Below are 18796 nucleotides of genomic sequence, written 5' to 3'. Positions count from 1 at the left end.
TGCCTGAGAGTGTGGTGGAGTCAGATTCAGTGTATTTAGGAAGTGAATGAACTGTCTGAGAGTGTGGTGGTGGCAGATTCAGTGAGTGTTTAGGATCTGGAATACACTGCCTGAGAGTGTGGTGGAGGCAGATTCAGAGAGTGTTTAGGATCTGGAATGAACTGCCTGAGAGTGTGGTGGAGGCAGATTCAGTGAGTGTTTAGGAAGTGAATGAACTGTCTGAGAGTGTGGTGGAGGGAGATTCAGTGAGTGTTTAGGATCTGGAATGCACTGCCTGAGAGTGTGGTGGAGTCAGATTCAGTGTATTTAGGAAGTGAATGAACTGTCTGAGAGTGTGGTGGTGGCAGATTCAGTGAGTGTTTAGGATCTGGAATACACTGCCTGAGAGTGTGGTGGAGGCAGATTCAGTGGATGTTTAGGATCTGGAATGCACTGTCTGAGAGTGTGGTGGAGGCAGAATCAGTGAGTGTTTAGGAAGTGAATGAACTGTCTGAGAGTGTGGTGGAGGCGGTTTCAGTGGCTGTTTAGGATCTGGAATGCATTGCCTGAGAGTGTGGTGGAGGCAGATTCAGTGAGTGTTTAGGAAGTGAATGAACTGTCTGAGAGTGTGGTGGAGGCAGATTCAGTGAGTGTTTAGGATCTGGAATGCACTGCCTGAGAGTGTGGTGGAGGCAGATTCAGTGAGTGTTTAGGAAGTGAATGAACTGTCTGAGAGTGTGGTGGAGGCGGATTCAGTGGCTGTTTAGGATCTGGAATGCACTGCCTGAGAGTGTGGTGGAGGCAGATTCAGTGTGTTTTTAGGATCTGGAATGCACTGTCTGAGAGTGTGGTGGAGGCAGATTCAGTGAGTGTTTAGGATCTGGAATGCACTGTCTGAGAGTGTGGTGGAGGCAGATTCAGTGAGTGTTCAGGATCTGGAATGAACTGCCTGAGAGTGTAGTGGAGACAGATTCAGTGAGTGTTTAGGATCTGGAATGCACTGTCTGAGAGTGTGGTGGAGGCAGATTCAGTGAGTGTTTCGGAAGTGAATGAACTGTCTGAGAGTGTGGTGGAGGCAGATTCAGTGGCTGTTTAGGATCTGGAATGCAATGTCTGAGAGTGTGGTGGAGGCAGATTCAGTGGGTGTTTAGGATCTGGAATGAACTGTCTGAGAGTGTGGTGGAGGCAGATTCAGTGGGTGTTTAGGAACTGGAATGAACTGTCTGAGAGTGTGGTGGAGGCAGATTCAGTGGGTGCTTAGGATCTGGAATGCACTGTCTGAGAGTGTGGTGGAGGCAGATTCAGTGAGTGTTTAGGATGTGGAATGCACTGTCTGAGAGTGTGGTGGAGGCAGATTCAGTGGGTGTTTAGGATCTGGAATGCACTGTCTGAGAGTGTGGTGGAGGCAGATTCAGCGAGTGTTTAGGATCTGGAATGCACTGTCTGATAGTGTGGTGGAGGCAGATTCAGTGAGTGTTTAGGATCTGGAATGCACTGTCTGAGAGTGTGGTGGAGGCAGATTCAGTGAGTGTTTAGGATCTGGAATGCACTGTCTGAGAGTGTGGTGGAGACAGATTCAGTGAGTGTTTAGGATCTGGAATGCACTGTCTGAGAGTGTGGTGGAGACAGATTCAGTGAGTGTTTAGGATGTGAATGAACTGCCTGAGAGTGTGGTGGAGGCAGATTCAGTGGGTGTTTAGGATCTGGAATGCACTGTCTGAGAGTGTGATGGAGGCAGATTCAGTGATTGTTTAGAATCTGGAATGCACTGTCTGAGAGTGTGGTGGAGGCAGATTCAGTGAGTGTTTAGGATCTGGAATGCACTGTCTGAGAGTGTGGTGGAGGCAGATTCAGTGAGTGTTTAGGATCTGGAATGCACTGTCTGAGAGTGTGGTGGAGGCAGATTCAGAGAGTGTTTAGGATCTGGAATGAACTGCCTGAGAGTGTGGTGGAGGCAGATTCAGTGAGTGTTTAGGAAGTGAATGAACTGTCTGAGAGTGTGGTGGAGGCAGATTCAGTGTGTTTAGCAAGTGAATGAACTGTCTGAGAGTGTGGTGGAGGCAGATTCAGTGAGTGTTTAGGATCTGGAATGAACTGTCTGAGAGTGTGGTGGAGGCTGATTCAGTGAGTGTTTAGGATCTGGAATGCACTGTCTGAGAGTGTGGTGGAGGCAGATTCAGTGAGTGTTTCGGAAGTGAATGAACTGTCTGAGAGTGTGGTGGAGGCAGATTCAGTGAGTGTTTAGGATCTGGAATGAACTGCCTGAGAGTGTGGTGGAGGCAGATTCAGTGGGTGTTTAGGATCTGGAATGAACTGCCTGAGGGTGTGGTGGAGGCAGATTCAGTGAGTGTTTAGGATCTGGAATGCACTGTCTGAGAGTGTGGTGGAGGCAGATTCAGTGAGTGTTTAGGATCTGGAATGCACTGTCTGAGAGTGTGGTGGAGGCAGATTCAGTGAGTGTTTAGGATATGGAATGAACTGCCTGAGAGTGTGGTGGAGGGAGATTCAGTGAGTGTTTAGGATCTGGAATGCACTGCCTGAGAGTGTGGTGGAGGCAGATTCAGTGTATTTAGGAAGTGAATGAACTGTCTGAGAGTGTGGTGGTGGCAGATTCAGTGAGTGTTTAGGATCTGGAATACACTGCCTGAGAGTGTGGTGGAGGCAGATTCAGTGGATGTTTAGGATCTGGAATGCACTGTCTGAGAGTGTGGTGGAGGCAGAATCAGTGAGTGTTTAGGAAGTGAATGAACTGTCTGAGAGTGTGGTGGAGGCGGATTCAGTGGCTGTTTAGGATCTGGAATGCACTGCCTGAGAGTGTGGTGGAGGCAGATTCAGTGAGTGTTTAGGAAGTGAATGAACTGTCTGAGAGTGTGGTGGAGGCAGATTCAGTGGCTGTTTAGGATCTGGAATGCACTGTCTGAGAGTGTGGTGGAGGCAGATTCAGTGAGTGTTTAGGATCTGGAATGCACTGTCTGAGAGTGTGGTGGAGGCAGATTCAGTGGGTTTTTAGGATCTGGAATGCACTGCCTGAGAGTGTGGTGGAGGCAGATTCAGTGGGTTTTTAGGATCTGGAATGCACTGTCTGAGAGTGTGGTGGAGGCAGATTCAGTGAGTGTTTAGGATCTGGAATGCACTGTCTGAGAGTGTGGTGGAGGCAGATTCAGTGAGTGTTTAGGATCTGGAATGCACTGTCTGAGAGTGTGGTGGAGGCAGATTCAGTGGGTTTTTAGGATCTGGAATGCACTGTCTGAGAGTGTGGTGGAGGCAGATTCAGTGAGTGTTTAGGATCTGGAATGCACTGTCTGAGAGTGTGGTGGAGGCAGATTCAGTGAGTGTTTAGGATCTGGAATGCACTGTCTGATAGTATGGTGGAGGCAGATTCAGTGAGTGTTTTGGAAGTGAATGAACTGTCTGAGAGTGTGGTGGAGGCAGATTCAGTGGCTGTTTAGGATCTGGAATGCAATGTCTGAGAGTGTGGTGGAGGCAGATTCAGTGGGTGTTTAGGATCTGGAATGAACTGTCTGAGAGTGTGGTGGAGGCAGATTCAGTGGGTGTTTAGGATCTGGAATGCACTGTCTGAGAGTGTGGTGGAGGCAGATTCAGTGGGTGCTTAGGATCTGGAATGCACTGTCTGAGAGTGTGGTGGAGGCAGATTCAGTGAGTGTTTAGGATGTGGAATGCACTGTCTGAGAGTGTGGTGGAGGCAGATTCAGCGAGTTTTTAGGATCTGGAATGCACTGTCTGATAGTGTGGTGGAGGCAGATTCAGTGAGTGTTTAGGATCTGGAATGCACTGTCTGAGAGTGTGGTGGAGGCAGATTCAGTGAGTGTTTAGGATCTGGAATGCACTGTCTGAGAGTGTGGTGGAGACAGATTCAGTGAGTGTTTAGGATGTGAATGAACTGTCTGAGAGTGTGGTGGAGGCAGATTCAGTGAGTGTTTAGGATATGGAATGCACTGCCGGAGAGTGTGGTGGAGGCAGATTCAGTGGGTGTTTAGGATCTGGAATGCACTGCCTGAGAGTGTGGTGGAGGCAGATTCAGTGAGTGTTTAGGAAGTGAATGAACTGTCTGAGAGTGTGGTGGAGGCAGATTCAGTGGCTGTTTAGGATCTGGAATGCACTGTCTGAGAGTGTGGTGGAGGCAGATTCAGTGAGTGTTTAGGATCTGGAATGCACTGTCTGAGAGTGTGGTGGAGGCAGATTCAGTGGGTTTTTAGGATCTGGAATGCACTGCCTGAGAGTGTGGTGGAGGCAGATTCAGTGGGTTTTTAGGATCTGGAATGCACTGTCTGAGAGTGTGGTGGAGGCAGATTCAGTGAGTGTTTAGGATCTGGAATGCACTGTCTGAGAGTGTGGTGGAGGCAGATTCAGTGAGTGTTTAGGATCTGGAATGCACTGTCTGAGAGTGTGGTGGAGGCAGATTCAGTGAGTGTTTAGGATCTGGAATGCACTGTCTGAGAGTGTGGTGGAGGCAGATTCAGTGAGTGTTTAGGATCTGGAATGCACTGTCAGATAGTATGGTGGAGGCAGATTCAGTGAGTGTTTTGGAAGTGAATGAACTGTCTGAGAGTGTGGTGGAGGCAGATTCAGTGGCTGTTTAGGATCTGGAATGCAATGTCTGAGAGTGTGGTGGAGGCAGATTCAGTGGGTGTTTAGGATCTGGAATGAACTGTCTGAGAGTGTGGTGGAGGCAGATTCAGTGGGTGTTTAGGATCTGGAATGCACTGTCTGAGAGTGTGGTGGAGGCAGATTCAGTGGGTGCTTAGGATCTGGAATGCACTGTCTGAGAGTGTGGTGGAGGCAGATTCAGTGGGTGTTTAGGATCTGGAATGCACTGTCTGAGAGTGTGGTGGAGGCAGATTCAGTGAGTGTTTAGGATGTGGAATGCACTGTCTGAGAGTGTGGTGGAGGCAGATTCAGCGAGTTTTTAGGATCTGGAATGCACTGTCTGATAGTGTGGTGGAGGCAGATTCAGTGAGTGTTTAGGATCTGGAATGCACTGTCTGAGAGTGTGGTGGAGGCAGATTCAGTGAGTGTTTAGGATCTGGAATGCACTGCCTGAGAGTGTGGTGGAGGCAGATTCAGTGAGTGTTTAGGATCTGGAATGCACTGTCTGAGAGTGTGGTGGAGACAGATTCAGTGAGTGTTTAGGATGTGAATGAACTGTCTGAGAGTGTGGTGGAGGCAGATTCAGTGAGTGTTTAGGATATGGAATGCACTGCCGGAGAGTGTGGTGGAGGCAGATTCAGTGGGTGTTTAGGATCTGGAATGCACTGCCTGAGAGTGTGGTGGAGGCAGATTCAGTGAGTGTTTACGATCTGGAATGCACTGTCTGAGAGTGTTGTGGAGGCAGATTCAGTGACTGTTTATGATCTGGAATGCACTGTCTGAGAGTGTGGTGGAGGCAGATTCAGTGGGTGTTTAGGATCTGGAATGCACTGCCTGAGAGTGTGGTGGAGGCAGATTCAGTGAGTGTTTAGGATCTGGAATGCACTGCCGGAGAGGGTGGTGGAGGCAGATTCAGTGAGTGTTTAGGATGTGGAATGCACTACCTGTGAGTGTGGTGGAGGCAGATTCAGTGAGTGTTTAGGATCTGGAATGCACTGTCTGAGAGTGTGGTGGAGACAGATTCAGTGAGTGTTCAGGATGTGAATGAACTGTCTGAGAGTGTGGTGGAGGCAGATTCAGTGAGTGTTTAGAATCTGGAATGAACTGCCTGAGAGTGTGGTGGAGGCAGATTCAGTGAGTGTTTCGGATCTGGAATGAACTGCCTGAGCGTGTGGTGGAGGCAGATTCAGTGAGTGTTTAGGAAGTGAATGAACTGTCTGAGAGTGTGGTGGAGGCAGATTCAGTGAGTGTTTAGGATCTGGAATGCACTGTCTGAGAGTGTGGTGGAGGCAGATTCAGTGAGTGTTTAGGATATGGAATGAACTGCCTGAGAGTGTGGTGGAGGGAGATTCAGTGAGTGTTTAGGATCTGGAATGAACTGCCTGAGAGTGTGGTGGAGGGAGATTCAGTGAGTGTTTAGGATCTGGAATGCACTGTCTGAGAGTGTTGTGGCGGCAGATTCAGTGACTGTTTATGATCTGGAATGCACTGTCTGAGAGTGTGGTGGAGGCAGATTCAGTGGGTGTTTAGGATCTGGAATGCACTGCCGGAGAGTGTGGTGGAGACTGATTCAGTGAGTGTTTAGGATCTGGAATGCACTGTCTGAGAGTGTGGTGGAGACAGATTCAGTGAGTGTTTAGGATGTGAATGAACTGTCTGAGAGTGTGGTGGAGGCAGATTCAGTGAGTGTTCAGGATATGGAATGCACTGCCGGAGAGTGTGGTGGAGGCAGATTCAGTGGGTGTTTAGGATCTGGAATGCATTGCCTGAGAGTGTGGTGGAGACAGATTCAGTGAGTGTTTAGGATCTGGAATGCACTGTCTGAGAGTGTGGTGGAGGCAGATTCAGTGAGTATTTGGGATCTGGAATGCACTCTCTGAGAGTGTGGTGGAGGCAGATTCACTGAGTGTTTAGGATCTGGAATGCACTGTCTGAGAGTGTGGTGGAGGCAGATTCTGTGAGTGTTTAGGAAGTGAATGAACTGTCTAAGAGTGTGGTGGAGGCAGATTCAGTGAGTGTTTAGGAAGTGAATGAACTGTCTGAGAGTGTGGTGGAGGCAGATTCAGTGAGTGTTTAGGAAGTGAATGAACTGTCTGAGAGTGTGGTGGAGGCAGATTCAGTGGGTGTTTAGGATCTGGAATGCACTGTCTGAGAGTGTGATGGAGGCAGATTCAGTGATTGTTTAGAATCTGGAATGCACTGTCTGAGAGTGTGGTGGAGGCAGATTCAGTGAGTGTTTAGGATCTGGAATGCACTGTCTGAGAGTGTGGTGGAGGCAGATTCAGTGAGTGTTTAGGATCTGGAATGCACTGTCTGAGAGTGTGGTGGAGGCAGATTCAGAGAGTGTTTAGGATCTGGAATGAACTGCCTGAGAGTGTGGTGGAGGCAGATTCAGTGAGTGTTTAGGAAGTGAATGAACTGTCTGAGAGTGTGGTGGAGGCAGATTCAGTGTGTTTAGCAAGTGAATGAACTGTCTGAGAGTGTGGTGGAGGCAGATTCAGTGAGTGTTTAGGATCTGGAATGAACTGTCTGAGAGTGTGGTGGAGGCTGATTCAGTGAGTGTTTAGGATCTGGAATGCACTGTCTGAGAGTGTGGTGGAGGCAGATTCAGTGAGTGTTTCGAAAGTGAATGAACTGTCTGAGAGTGTGGTGGAGACAGATTCAGTGAGTGTTCAGGATGTGAATGAACTGTCTGAGAGTGTGGTGGAGGCAGATTCAGTGAGTGTTTAGAATCTGGAATGAACTGCCTGAGAGTGTGGTGGAGGCAGATTCAGTGAGTGTTTCGGATCTGGAATGAACTGCCTGAGCGTGTGGTGGAGGCAGATTCAGTGAGTGTTTAGGAAGTGAATGAACTGTCTGAGAGTGTGGTGGAGGCAGATTCAGTGAGTGTTTAGGATCTGGAATGCACTGTCTGAGAGTGTGGTGGAGGCAGATTCAGTGAGTGTTTAGGATATGGAATGAACTGCCTGAGAGTGTGGTGGAGGGAGATTCAGTGAGTGTTTAGGATCTGGAATGAACTGCCTGAGAGTGTGGTGGAGGGAGATTCAGTGAGTGTTTAGGATCTGGAATGCACTGTCTGAGAGTGTTGTGGAGGCAGATTCAGTGACTGTTTATGATCTGGAATGCACTGTCTGAGAGTGTGGTGGAGGCAGATTCAGTGGGTGTTTAGGATCTGGAATGCACTGCCGGAGAGTGTGGTGGAGACTGATTCAGTGAGTGTTTAGGATCTGGAATGCACTGTCTGAGAGTGTGGTGGAGACAGATTCAGTGAGTGTTTAGGATGTGAATGAACTGTCTGAGAGTGTGGTGGAGGCAGATTCAGTGAGTGTTCAGGATATGGAATGCACTGCCGGAGAGTGTGGTGGAGGCAGATTCAGTGGGTGTTTAGGATCTGGAATGCATTGCCTGAGAGTGTGGTGGAGACAGATTCAGTGAGTGTTTAGGATCTGGAATGCACTGTCTGAGAGTGTGGTGGAGGCAGATTCAGTGAGTATTTGGGATCTGGAATGCACTCTCTGAGAGTGTGGTGGAGGCAGATTCACTGAGTGTTTAGGATCTGGAATGCACTGTCTGAGAGTGTGGTGGAGGCAGATTCTGTGAGTGTTTAGGAAGTGAATGAACTGTCTAAGAGTGTGGTGGAGGCAGATTCAGTGAGTGTTTAGGAAGTGAATGAACTGTCTGAGAGTGTGGTGGAGGCAGATTCAGTGAGTGTTTAGGAAGTGAATGAACTGTCTGAGAGTGTGGTGGAGGCAGATTCAGTGGGTGTTTAGGATCTGGAATGCACTGTCTGAGAGTGTGATGGAGGCAGATTCAGTGATTGTTTAGAATCTGGAATGCACTGTCTGAGAGTGTGGTGGAGGCAGATTCAGTGAGTGTTTAGGATCTGGAATGCACTGTCTGAGAGTGTGGTGGAGGCAGATTCAGTGAGTGTTTAGGATCTGGAATGCACTGTCTGAGAGTGTGGTGGAGGCAGATTCAGAGAGTGTTTAGGATCTGGAATGAACTGCCTGAGAGTGTGGTGGAGGCAGATTCAGTGAGTGTTTAGGAAGTGAATGAACTGTCTGAGAGTGTGGTGGAGGCAGATTCAGTGTGTTTAGCAAGTGAATGAACTGTCTGAGAGTGTGGTGGAGGCAGATTCAGTGAGTGTTTAGGATCTGGAATGAACTGTCTGAGAGTGTGGTGGAGGCTGATTCAGTGAGTGTTTAGGATCTGGAATGCACTGTCTGAGAGTGTGGTGGAGGCAGATTCAGTGAGTGTTTCGGAAGTGAATGAACTGTCTGAGAGTGTGGTGGAGGCAGATTCAGTGAGTGTTTAGGAAGTGAATGAACTGTCTGAGAGTGTGGTGGAGGCAGATTCAGTGAGTGTTTAGGATCTGGAATGAACTGCCTGAGAGTGTGGTGGAGGCAGATTCAGTGGGTGTTTAGGATCTGGAATGAACTGCCTGAGGGTGTGGTGGAGGCAGATTCAGTGAGTGTTTAGGATCTGGAATGCACTGTCTGAGAGTGTGGTGGAGGCAGATTCAGTGAGTGTTTAGGATCTGGAATGAACTGCCTGAGAGTGTGGTGGAGGCAGATTCAGTGAGTGTTTAGGATCTGGAATGCACTGTCTGAGAGTGTGGTGGAGGCAGATTCTGTGAGTGTTTAGGAAGTGAATGAACTGTCTAAGAGTGTGGTGGAGGCAGATTCAGTGAGTGTTTAGGAAGTGAATGAACTGTCTGAGAGTGTGGTGGAGGCAGATTCAGTGAGTGTTTAGGAAGTGAATGAACTGACTGAGAGTGTGGTGGAGGCAGATTCAGTGGGTGTTTAGGATCTGGAATGCACTGTCTGAGAGTGTGATGGAGGCAGATTCAGTGATTGTTTAGAATCTGGAATGCACTATCTGAGAGTGTGGTGGAGGCAGATTTAGTGAGTGTTTAGGATCTGGAATGCACTGTCTGAGAGTGTGGTGGAGGCAGATTCAGTGAGTGTTTAGGATCTGGAATGCACTGTCTGAGAGTGTGGTGGAGGCAGATTCAGAGAGTGTTTAGGATCTGGAATGAACTGCCTGAGAGTGTGGTGGAGGCAGATTCAGTGTATTTAGGAAGTGAATGAACTGTCTGAGAGTGTGGTGGTGGCAGATTCAGTGAGTGTTTAGGAAGTGAATGAACTGTCTGAGAGTGTGGTGGTGGCAGATTCAGTGAGTGTTAGGATCTGGAATACACTGCCTGAGACTGTGGTGGAGGCAGATTCAGTGGATGTTTAGGATCTGGAATGCACTGTCTGAGAGTGTGGTGGAGGCAGAATCAGTGAGTGTTTAGGAAGTGAATGAACTGTCTGAGAGTGTGGTGGAGGCGGTTTCAGTGGCTGTTTAGGATCTGGAATGCACTGCCAGAGAGTGTGGTGGAGGCAGATTCAGTGAGTGTTTAGGAAGTGAATGAACTGTCTGAGAGTGTGGTGGAGGCGGATTCAGTGGCTGTTTAGGATCTGGAATGCACTGCCTGAGAGTGTGGTGGAGGCAGATTCAGTGTGTTTTTAGGATCTGGAATGCACTGTCTGAGAGTGTGGTGGAGGCAGATTCAGTGAGTGTTTAGGATCTGGAATGCACTGTCTGAGAGTGTGGTGGAGGCAGATTCAGTGAGTGTTTAGGATCTGGAATGAACTGCCTGAGAGTGTAGTGGAGACAGATTCAGTGAGTGTTTAGGATCTGGAATGCACTGTCTGAGAGTGTGGTGGAGGCAGATTCAGTGAGTGTTTCGGAAGTGAATGAACTGTCTGAGAGTGTGGTGGAGGCAGATTCAGTGGCTGTTTAGGATCTGGAATGCAATGTCTGAGAGTGTGGTGGAGGCAGATTCAGTGGGTGTTTAGGATCTGGAATGAACTGTCTGAGAGTGTGGTGGAGGCAGATTCAGTGGGTGTTTAGGAACTGGAATGAACTGTCTGAGAGTGTGGTGGAGGCAGATTCAGTGGGTGCTTAGGATCTGGAATGCACTGTCTGAGTGTGTGGTGGAGGCAGATTCAGTGAGTGTTTAGGATGTGGAATGCACTGTCTGAGAGTGTGGTGGAGGCAGATTCAGTGAGTGTTTAGGATCTGGAATGCACTGTCTGAGAGTGTGGTGGAGACAGATTCAGTGAGTGTTTAGGATCTGGAATGCACTGTCTGAGAGTGTGGTGGAGGCAGATTCAGTGGGTGTTTAGGATCTGGAATGCACTGTCTGATAGTGTGGTGGAGGCAGATTCAGTGAGTGTTTAGGATCTGGAATGCACTGTCTGAGAGTGTGGTGGAGGCAGATTCAGTGAGTGTTTAGGATCTGGAATGCACTGTCTGAGAGTGTGGTGGAGACAGATTCAGTGAGTGTTTAGGATCTGGAATGCACTGTCTGAGAGTGTGGTGGAGACAGATTCAGTGAGTGTTTAGGATGTGAATGAACTGTCTGAGAGTGTGGTGGAGGCAGATTCAGTGAGTGTTTAGGATATGGAATGCACTGCCGGAGAGTGTGGTGGAGGCAGAATCAGTGGGTGTTTAGGATCTGGAATGCACTGCCTGAGAGTGTTGTGGAGGCAGATTCAGTGACTGTTTATGATCTGGAATGCACTGTCTGAGAGTGTGGTGGAGGCAGATTCAGTGAGTGTTCAGGATATGGAATGCACTGCCGGAGAGTGTGGTGGAGGCAGATTCAGTGGGTGTTTAGGATCTGGAATGCATTGCCTGAGAGTGTGGTGGAGACAGATTCAGTGAGTGTTTAGGATCTGGAATGCACTGTCTGAGAGTGTGGTGGAGGCAGATTCAGTGAGTATTTGGGATCTGGAATGCACTCTCTGAGAGTGTGGTGGAGGCAGATTCACTGAGTGTTTAGGATCTGGAATGCACTGTCTGAGAGTGTGGTGGAGGCATATTCTGTGAGTGTTTAGGAAGTGAATGAACTGTCTAAGAGTGTGGTGGAGGCAGATTCAGTGAGTGTTTAGGAAGTGAATGAACTGTCTGAGAGTGTGGTGGAGGCAGATTCAGTGAGTGTTTAGGAAGTGAATGAACTGCCTGAGAGTGTGGTGGAGGCAGATTCAGTGGGTGTTTAGGATCTGGAATGCACTGTCTGAGAGTGTGATGGAGGCAGATTCAGTGATTGTTTAGAATCTGGAATGCACTGTCTGAGAGTGTGGTGGTGGCAGATTCAGTGAGTGTTTAGGATCTGGAATGCACTGTCTGAGAGTGTGGTGGAGGCAGATTCAGTGAGTGTTTAGGATCTGGAATGCACTGTCTGAGAGTGTGGTGGAGGCAGATTCAGAGAGTGTTTAGGATCTGGAATGAACTGCCTGAGAGTGTGGTGGAGGCAGATTCAGTGAGTGTTTAGGAAGTGAATGAACTGTCTGAGAGTGTGGTGGAGGCAGATTCAGTGTGTTTAGCAAGTGAATGAACTGTCTGAGAGTGTGGTGGAGGCAGATTCAGTGAGTGTTTAGGATCTGGAATGAACTGTCTGAGAGTGTGGTGGAGGCTGATTCAGTGAGTGTTTAGGATCTGGAATGAACTGCCTGAGAGTGTGGTGGAGGGAGATTGAGTGAGTGTTTAGGATCTGGAATGCACTGTCTGAGAGTGTTGTGGAGGCAGATTCAGTGACTGTTTATGATCTGGAATGCACTGTCTGAGAGTGTGGTGGAGGCAGATTCAGTGGGTGTTTAGGATCTGGAATGCACTGCCGGAGAGTGTGGTGGAGACTGATTCAGTGAGTGTTTAGGATCTGGAATGCACTGTCTGAGAGTGTGGTGGAGACAGATTCAGTGAGTGTTTAGGATGCGAATGAACTGTCTGAGAGTGTGGTGGAGGCAGATTCAGTGAGTGTTCAGGATATGGAATGCACTGCCGGAGAGTGTGGTGGAGGCAGATTCAGTGGGTGTTTAGGATCTGGAATGCATTGCCTGAGAGTGTGGTGGAGACAGATTCAGTGAGTGTTTAGGATCTGGAATGCACTGTCTGAGAGTGTGGTGGAGGCAGATTCACTGAGTGTTTAGGATCTGGAATGCACTGTCTGAGAGTGTGGTGGAGGCAGATTCTGTGAGTGTTTAGGAAGTGAATGAACTGTCTAAGAGTGTGGTGGAGGCAGATTCAGTGAGTGTTTAGGAAGTGAATGAACTGTCTGAGAGTGTGGTGGAGGCAGATTCAGTGAGTGTTTAGGAAGTGAATGAACTGTCTGAGAGTGTGGTGGAGGCAGATTCAGTGGGTGTTTAGGATCTGGAATGCACTGTCTGAGAGTGTGATGGAGGCAGATTCAGTGATTGTTTAGAATCTGGAATGCACTGTCTGAGAGTGTGGTGGAGGCAGATTCAGTGAGTGTTTAGGATCTGGAATGCACTGTCTGAGAGTGTGGTGGAGGCAGATTCAGTGAGTGTTTAGGATCTGGAATGCACTGTCTGAGAGTGTGGTGGAGGCAGATTCAGAGAGTGTTTAGGATCTGGAATGAACTGCCTGAGAGTGTGGTGGAGGCAGATTCAGTGAGTGTTTAGGAAGTGAATGAACTGTCTGAGAGTGTGGTGGAGGCAGATTCAGTGTGTTTAGCAAGTGAATGAACTGTCTGAGAGTGTGGTGGAGGCAGATTCAGTGAGTGTTTAGGATCTGGAATGAACTGTCTGAGAGTGTGGTGGAGGCTGATTCAGTGAGTGTTTAGGATCTGGAATGCACTGTCTGAGAGTGTGGTGGAGGCAGATTCAGTGAGTGTTTCGGAAGTGAATGAACTGTCTGAGAGTGTGGTGGAGGCAGATTCAGTGAGTGTTTAGGAAGTGAATGAACTGTCTGAGAGTGTGGTGGAGGCAGATTCAGTGAGTGTTTAGGATCTGGAATGAACTGCCTGAGAGTGTGGTGGAGGCAGATTCAGTGGGTGTTTAGGATCTGGAATGAACTGCCTGAGGGTGTGGTGGAGGCAGATTCAGTGAGTGTTTAGGATCTGGAATGCACTGTCTGAGAGTGTGGTGGAGGCAGATTCAGTGAGTGTTTAGGATCTGGAATGAACTGCCTGAGAGTGTGGTGGAGGCAGATTCAGTGAGTGTTTAGGATCTGGAATGCACTGTCTGAGAGTGTGGTGGAGGCAGATTCTGTGAGTGTTTAGGAAGTGAATGAACTGTCTAAGAGTGTGGTGGAGGCAGATTCAGTGAGTGTTTAGGAAGTGAATGAACTGTCTGAGAGTGTGGTGGAGGCAGATTCAGTGAGTGTTTAGGAAGTGAATGAACTGACTGAGAGTGTGGTGGAGGCAGATTCAGTGGGTGTTTAGGATCTGGAATGCACTGTCTGAGAGTGTGATGGAGGCAGATTCAGTGATTGTTTAGAATCTGGAATGCACTATCTGAGAGTGTGGTGGAGGCAGATTCAGTGAGTGTTTAGGATCTGGAATGCACTGTCTGAGAGTGTGGTGGAGGCAGATTCAGTGAGTGTTTAGGATCTGGAATGCACTGTCTGAGAGTGTGGTGGAGGCAGATTCAGAGAGTGTTTAGGATCTGGAATGAACTGCCTGAGAGTGTGGTGGAGGCAGATTCAGTGTATTTAGGAAGTGAATGAACTGTCTGAGAGTGTGGTGGTGGCAGATTCAGTGAGTGTTTAGGAAGTGAATGAACTGTCTGAGAGTGTGGTGGAGGGAGATACAGTGAATGTTTAGGATCTGGAATGCACTGCCTGAGAGTGTGGTGGAGGCAGATTCAGTGTATTTAGGAAGTGAATGAACTGTCTGAGAGTGTGGTGGTGGCAGATTCAGTGAGTGTTAGGATCTGGAATACACTGCCTGAGACTGTGGTGGAGGCAGATTCAGTGGATGTTTAGGATCTGGAATGCACTGTCTGAGAGTGTGGTGGAGGCAGAATCAGTGAGTGTTTAGGAAGTGAATGAACTGTCTGAGAGTGTGGTGGAGGCGGTTTCAGTGGCTGTTTAGGATCTGGAATGCACTGCCAGAGAGTGTGGTGGAGGCAGATTCAGTGAGTGTTTAGGAAGTGAATGAACTGTCTGAGAGTGTGGTGGAGGCGGATTCAGTGGCTGTTTAGGATCTGGAATGCACTGCCTGAGAGTGTGGTGGAGGCAGATTCAGTGTGTTTTTAGGATCTGGAATGCACTGTCTGAGAGTGTGGTGGAGGCAGATTCAGTGAGTGTTTAGGATCTGGAATGCACTGTCTGAGAGTGTGGTGGAGGCAGATTCAGTGAGTGTTCAGGATCTGGAATGAACTGCCTGAGAGTGTAGTGGAGACAGATTCAGTGAGTGTTTAGGATCTGGAATGCACTGTCTGAGAGTGTGGTGGAGGCAGATTCAGTGAGTGTTTAGGAAGTGAATGAACTGTCTGAGAGTGTGGTGGAGGCAGATTCAGTGGCTGTTTAGGATCTGGAATGCAATGTCTGAGAGTGTGGTGGAGGCAGATTCAGTGGGTGTTTAGGATCTGGAATGAACTGTCTGAGAGTGTGGTGGAGGCAGATTCAGTGGGTGTTTAGGATCTGGAATGCACTGTCTGAGAGTCTGGTGGAGGCAGATTCAGTGAGTGTTTAGGATCTGGAATGAACTGTCTGAGAGTGTGGTGGAGGCAGATTCAGTGGGTGCTTAGGATCTGGAATGCACTGTCTGAGTGTGTGGTGGAGGCAGATTCAGTGAGTGTTTAGGATGTGGAATGCACTGTCTGAGAGTGTGGTGGAGGCAGATTCAGTGGGTGTTTAGGATCTGGAATGCACTGTCTGAGAGTGTGGTGGAGGCAGATTCAGCGAGTGTTTAGGATCTGGAATGCACTGTCTGATAGTGTGGTGGAGGCAGATTCAGTGAGTGTTTAGGATCTGGAATGCACTGTCTGAGAGTGTGGTGGAGGCAGATTCAGTGAGTGTTTAGGATCTGGAATGCACTGTCTGAGAGTGTGGTGGAGACAGATTCAGTGAGTGTTTAGGATCTGGAATGCACTGTCTGAGAGTGTGGTGGAGACAGATTCAGTGAGTGTTTAGGATGTGAATGAACTGTCTGAGAGTGTGGTGGAGGCAGATTCAGTGAGTGTTTAGGATATGGAATGCACTGCCGGAGAGTGTGGTGGAGGCAGAATCAGTGGGTGTTTAGGATCTGGAATGCACTGCCTGAGAGTGTTGTGGAGGCAGATTCAGTGACTGTTTATGATCTGGAATGCACTGTCTGAGAGTGTGGTGGAGGCAGATTCAGTGAGTGTTCAGGATATGGAATGCACTGCCGGAGAGTGTGGTGGAGGCAGATTCAGTGGGTGTTTAGGATCTGGAATGCATTGCCTGAGAGTGTGGTGGAGACAGATTCAGTGACTGTTTAGGATCTGGAATGCACTGTCTGAGAGTGTGGTGGAGGCAGATTCAGTGAGTATTTGGGATCTGGAATGCACTCTCTGAGAGTGTGGTGGAGGCAGATTCACTGAGTGTTTAGGATCTGGAATGCACTGTCTGAGAGTGTGGTGGAGGCAGATTCTGTGAGTGTTTAGGAAGTGAATGAACTGTCTAAGAGTGTGGTGGAGGCAGATTCAGTGAGTGTTTAGGAAGTGAATGAACTGTCTGAGAGTGTGGTGGAGGCAGATTCAGTGAGTGTTTAGGAAGTGAATGAACTGCCTGAGAGTGTGGTGGAGGCAGATTCAGTGGGTGTTTAGGATCTGGAATGCACTGTCTGAGAGTGTGGTGGAGGCAGATTCAGTGAGTGTTTAGGATCTGGAATGCACTGTCTGAGAGTGTGGTGGAGGCAGATTCAGTGAGTGTTTAGGATCTGGAATGCACTGTCTGAGAGTGTGGTGGAGGCAGATTCAGAGAGTGTTTAGGATCTGGAATGAACTGCCTGAGAGTGTGGTGGAGGCAGATTCAGTGAGTGTTTAGGAAGTGAATGAACTGTCTGAGAGTGTGGTGGAGGCAGATTCAGTGTGTTTAGCAAGTGAATGAACTGTCTGAGAGTGTGGTGGAGGCAGATTCAGTGAGTGTTTAGGATCTGGAATGAACTGTCTGAGAGTGTGGTGGAGGCTGATTCAGTGAGTGTTTAGGATCTGGAATGCACTGTCTGAGAGTGTGGTGGAGGCAGATTCAGTGAGTGTTTCGGAAGTGAATGAACTGTCTGAGAGTGTGGTGGAGGCAGATTCAGTGAGTGTTTAGGATCTGGAATGAACTGCCTGAGGGTGTGGTGGAGGCAGATTCAGTGAGTGTTTAGGATCTGGAATGCACTGTCTGAGAGTGTGGTGGAGGCTGATTCAGTGTGTTTAGCAAGTGAATGAACTGTCTGAGAGTGTGGTGGAGGCAGATTCAGTGAGTGTTTAGGATCTGGAATGAACTGTCTGAGAGTGTGGTGGAGGCTGATTCAGTGAGTGTTTAGGATCTGGAATGCACTGTCTGAGAGTGTGGTGGAGGCAGATTCAGTGAGTGTTTCGGAAGTGAATGAACTGCCTGAGAGTGTGGTGGAGGCAGATTCAGTGGGTGTTTAGGATCTGGAATGAACTGCCTGAGGGTGTGGTGGAGGCAGATTCAGTGAGTGTTTAGGATCTGGAATGCACTGTCTGAGAGTGTGGTGGAGGCAGATTCAGTGAGTGTTTAGGATCTGGAATGCACTGTCTGAGAGTGTGGTGGAGGCAGATTCAGTGAGTGTTTAGGATATGGAATGAACTGCCTGAGAGTGTGGTGGAGCCAGATTCAGTGAGTGTTTAGGATCTGGAATGCACTGCCTGAGAGTGTGGTGGAGGCAGATTCAGTGTATTTAGGAAGTGAATGAACTGTCTGAGAGTGTGGTGGTGGCAGATTCAGTGAGTGTTTAGGATCTGGAATACACTGCCTGAGAGTGTGGTGGAGGCAGATTCAGTGGATGTTTAGGATCTGGAATGCACTGTCTGAGAGTGTGGTGGAGGCAGAATCAGTGAGTGTTTAGGAAGTGAATGAACTGTCTGAGAGTGTGGTGGAGGCGGATTCAGTGGCTGTTTAGGATCTGGAATGCACTGCCTGAGAGTGTGGTGGAGGCAGATTCAGTGATTGTTTAGGAAGTGAATGAACTGTCTGAGAGTGTGGTGGAGGCAGATTCAGTGAGTGTTTAGGATCTGGAATGCACTGCCTGAGAGTGTGGTGGAGGCAGATTCAGTGAGTGTTTAGGAAGTGAATGAACTGTCTGAGAGTGTGGTGGAGGCGGATTCAGTGGCTGTTTAGGATCTGGAATGCACTGTCTGAGAGTGTGGTGGAGGCAGATTCAGTGGGTGTTTAGGATCTGGAATGCACTGTCTGAGAGTGTGGTGGAGGCAGATTCAGTGAGTGTTTAGGATCTGGAATGCACTGTTTGAGAGTGTGGTGGAGGCAGATTCAGTGAGTGTTTAGGATCTGGAATGCACTGTCTGAGAGTGTGGTGGAGGCAGATTCAGTGGGTGTTTAGGATCTGGAATGCACTGCCTGAGAGTGTGGTGGAGGCAGATTCAGTGAGTGTTTAGGATCTGGAATGCACTGTCTGAGAGTGTGGTGGAGGCAGATTCAGTGAGTGTTTAGGATCTGGAATGCACTGTCTGAGAGTGTGGTGGAGGCAGATTCAGTGAGTGTTTAGGATCTGGAATGCACTGTCTGATAGTATGGTGGAGGCAGATTCAGTGAGTGTTTTGGAAGTGAATGAACTGTCTGAGAGTGTGGTGGAGGCAGATTCAGTGGCTGTTTAGGATCTGGAATGCAATGTCTGAGAGTGTGGTGGAGGCAGATTCAGTGGGTGTTTAGGATCTGGAATGAACTGTCTGAGAGTGTGGTGGAGGCAGATTCAGTGGGTGTTTAGGATCTGGAATGCACTGTCTGAGAGTGTGGTGGAGGCAGATTCAGTGGGTGCTTAGGATCTGGAATGCACTGTCTGAGAGTGTGGTGGAGGCAGATTCAGTGAGTGTTTAGGATGTGGAATGCACTGCCTGAGAGTGTGGTGGAGGCAGATTCAGTGAGTGTTTAGGATCTGGAATGCACTGTCTGAGAGTGTGGTGGAGACAGATTCAGTGAGTGTTTAGGATGTGAATGAACTGTCTGAGAGTGTGGTGGAGGCAGATTCAGTGAATGTTTAGGATATGGAATGCACTGCCGGAGAGTGTGGTGGAGGCAGATTCAGTGGGTGTTTAGGATCTGGAATGCACTGCCTGAGAGTGTGGTGGAGGCAGATTCAGTGAGTGTTTACGATCTGGAATGCACTGTCTGAGAGTGTTGTGGAGGCAGATTCAGTGACTGTTTATGATCTGGAATGCACTGTCTGAGAGTGTGGTGGAGGCAGATTCAGTGGGTGTTTAGGATC

Source organism: Heterodontus francisci, chromosome 18 (genome assembly GCF_036365525.1).
Source record: "Heterodontus francisci isolate sHetFra1 chromosome 18, sHetFra1.hap1, whole genome shotgun sequence".
In the NCBI taxonomy this organism is placed as follows: domain Eukaryota; kingdom Metazoa; phylum Chordata; class Chondrichthyes; order Heterodontiformes; family Heterodontidae; genus Heterodontus; species Heterodontus francisci.
The sequence above is the reverse complement of the archived record's forward strand: the minus strand, read 5'-3'. Positions refer to the sequence as shown.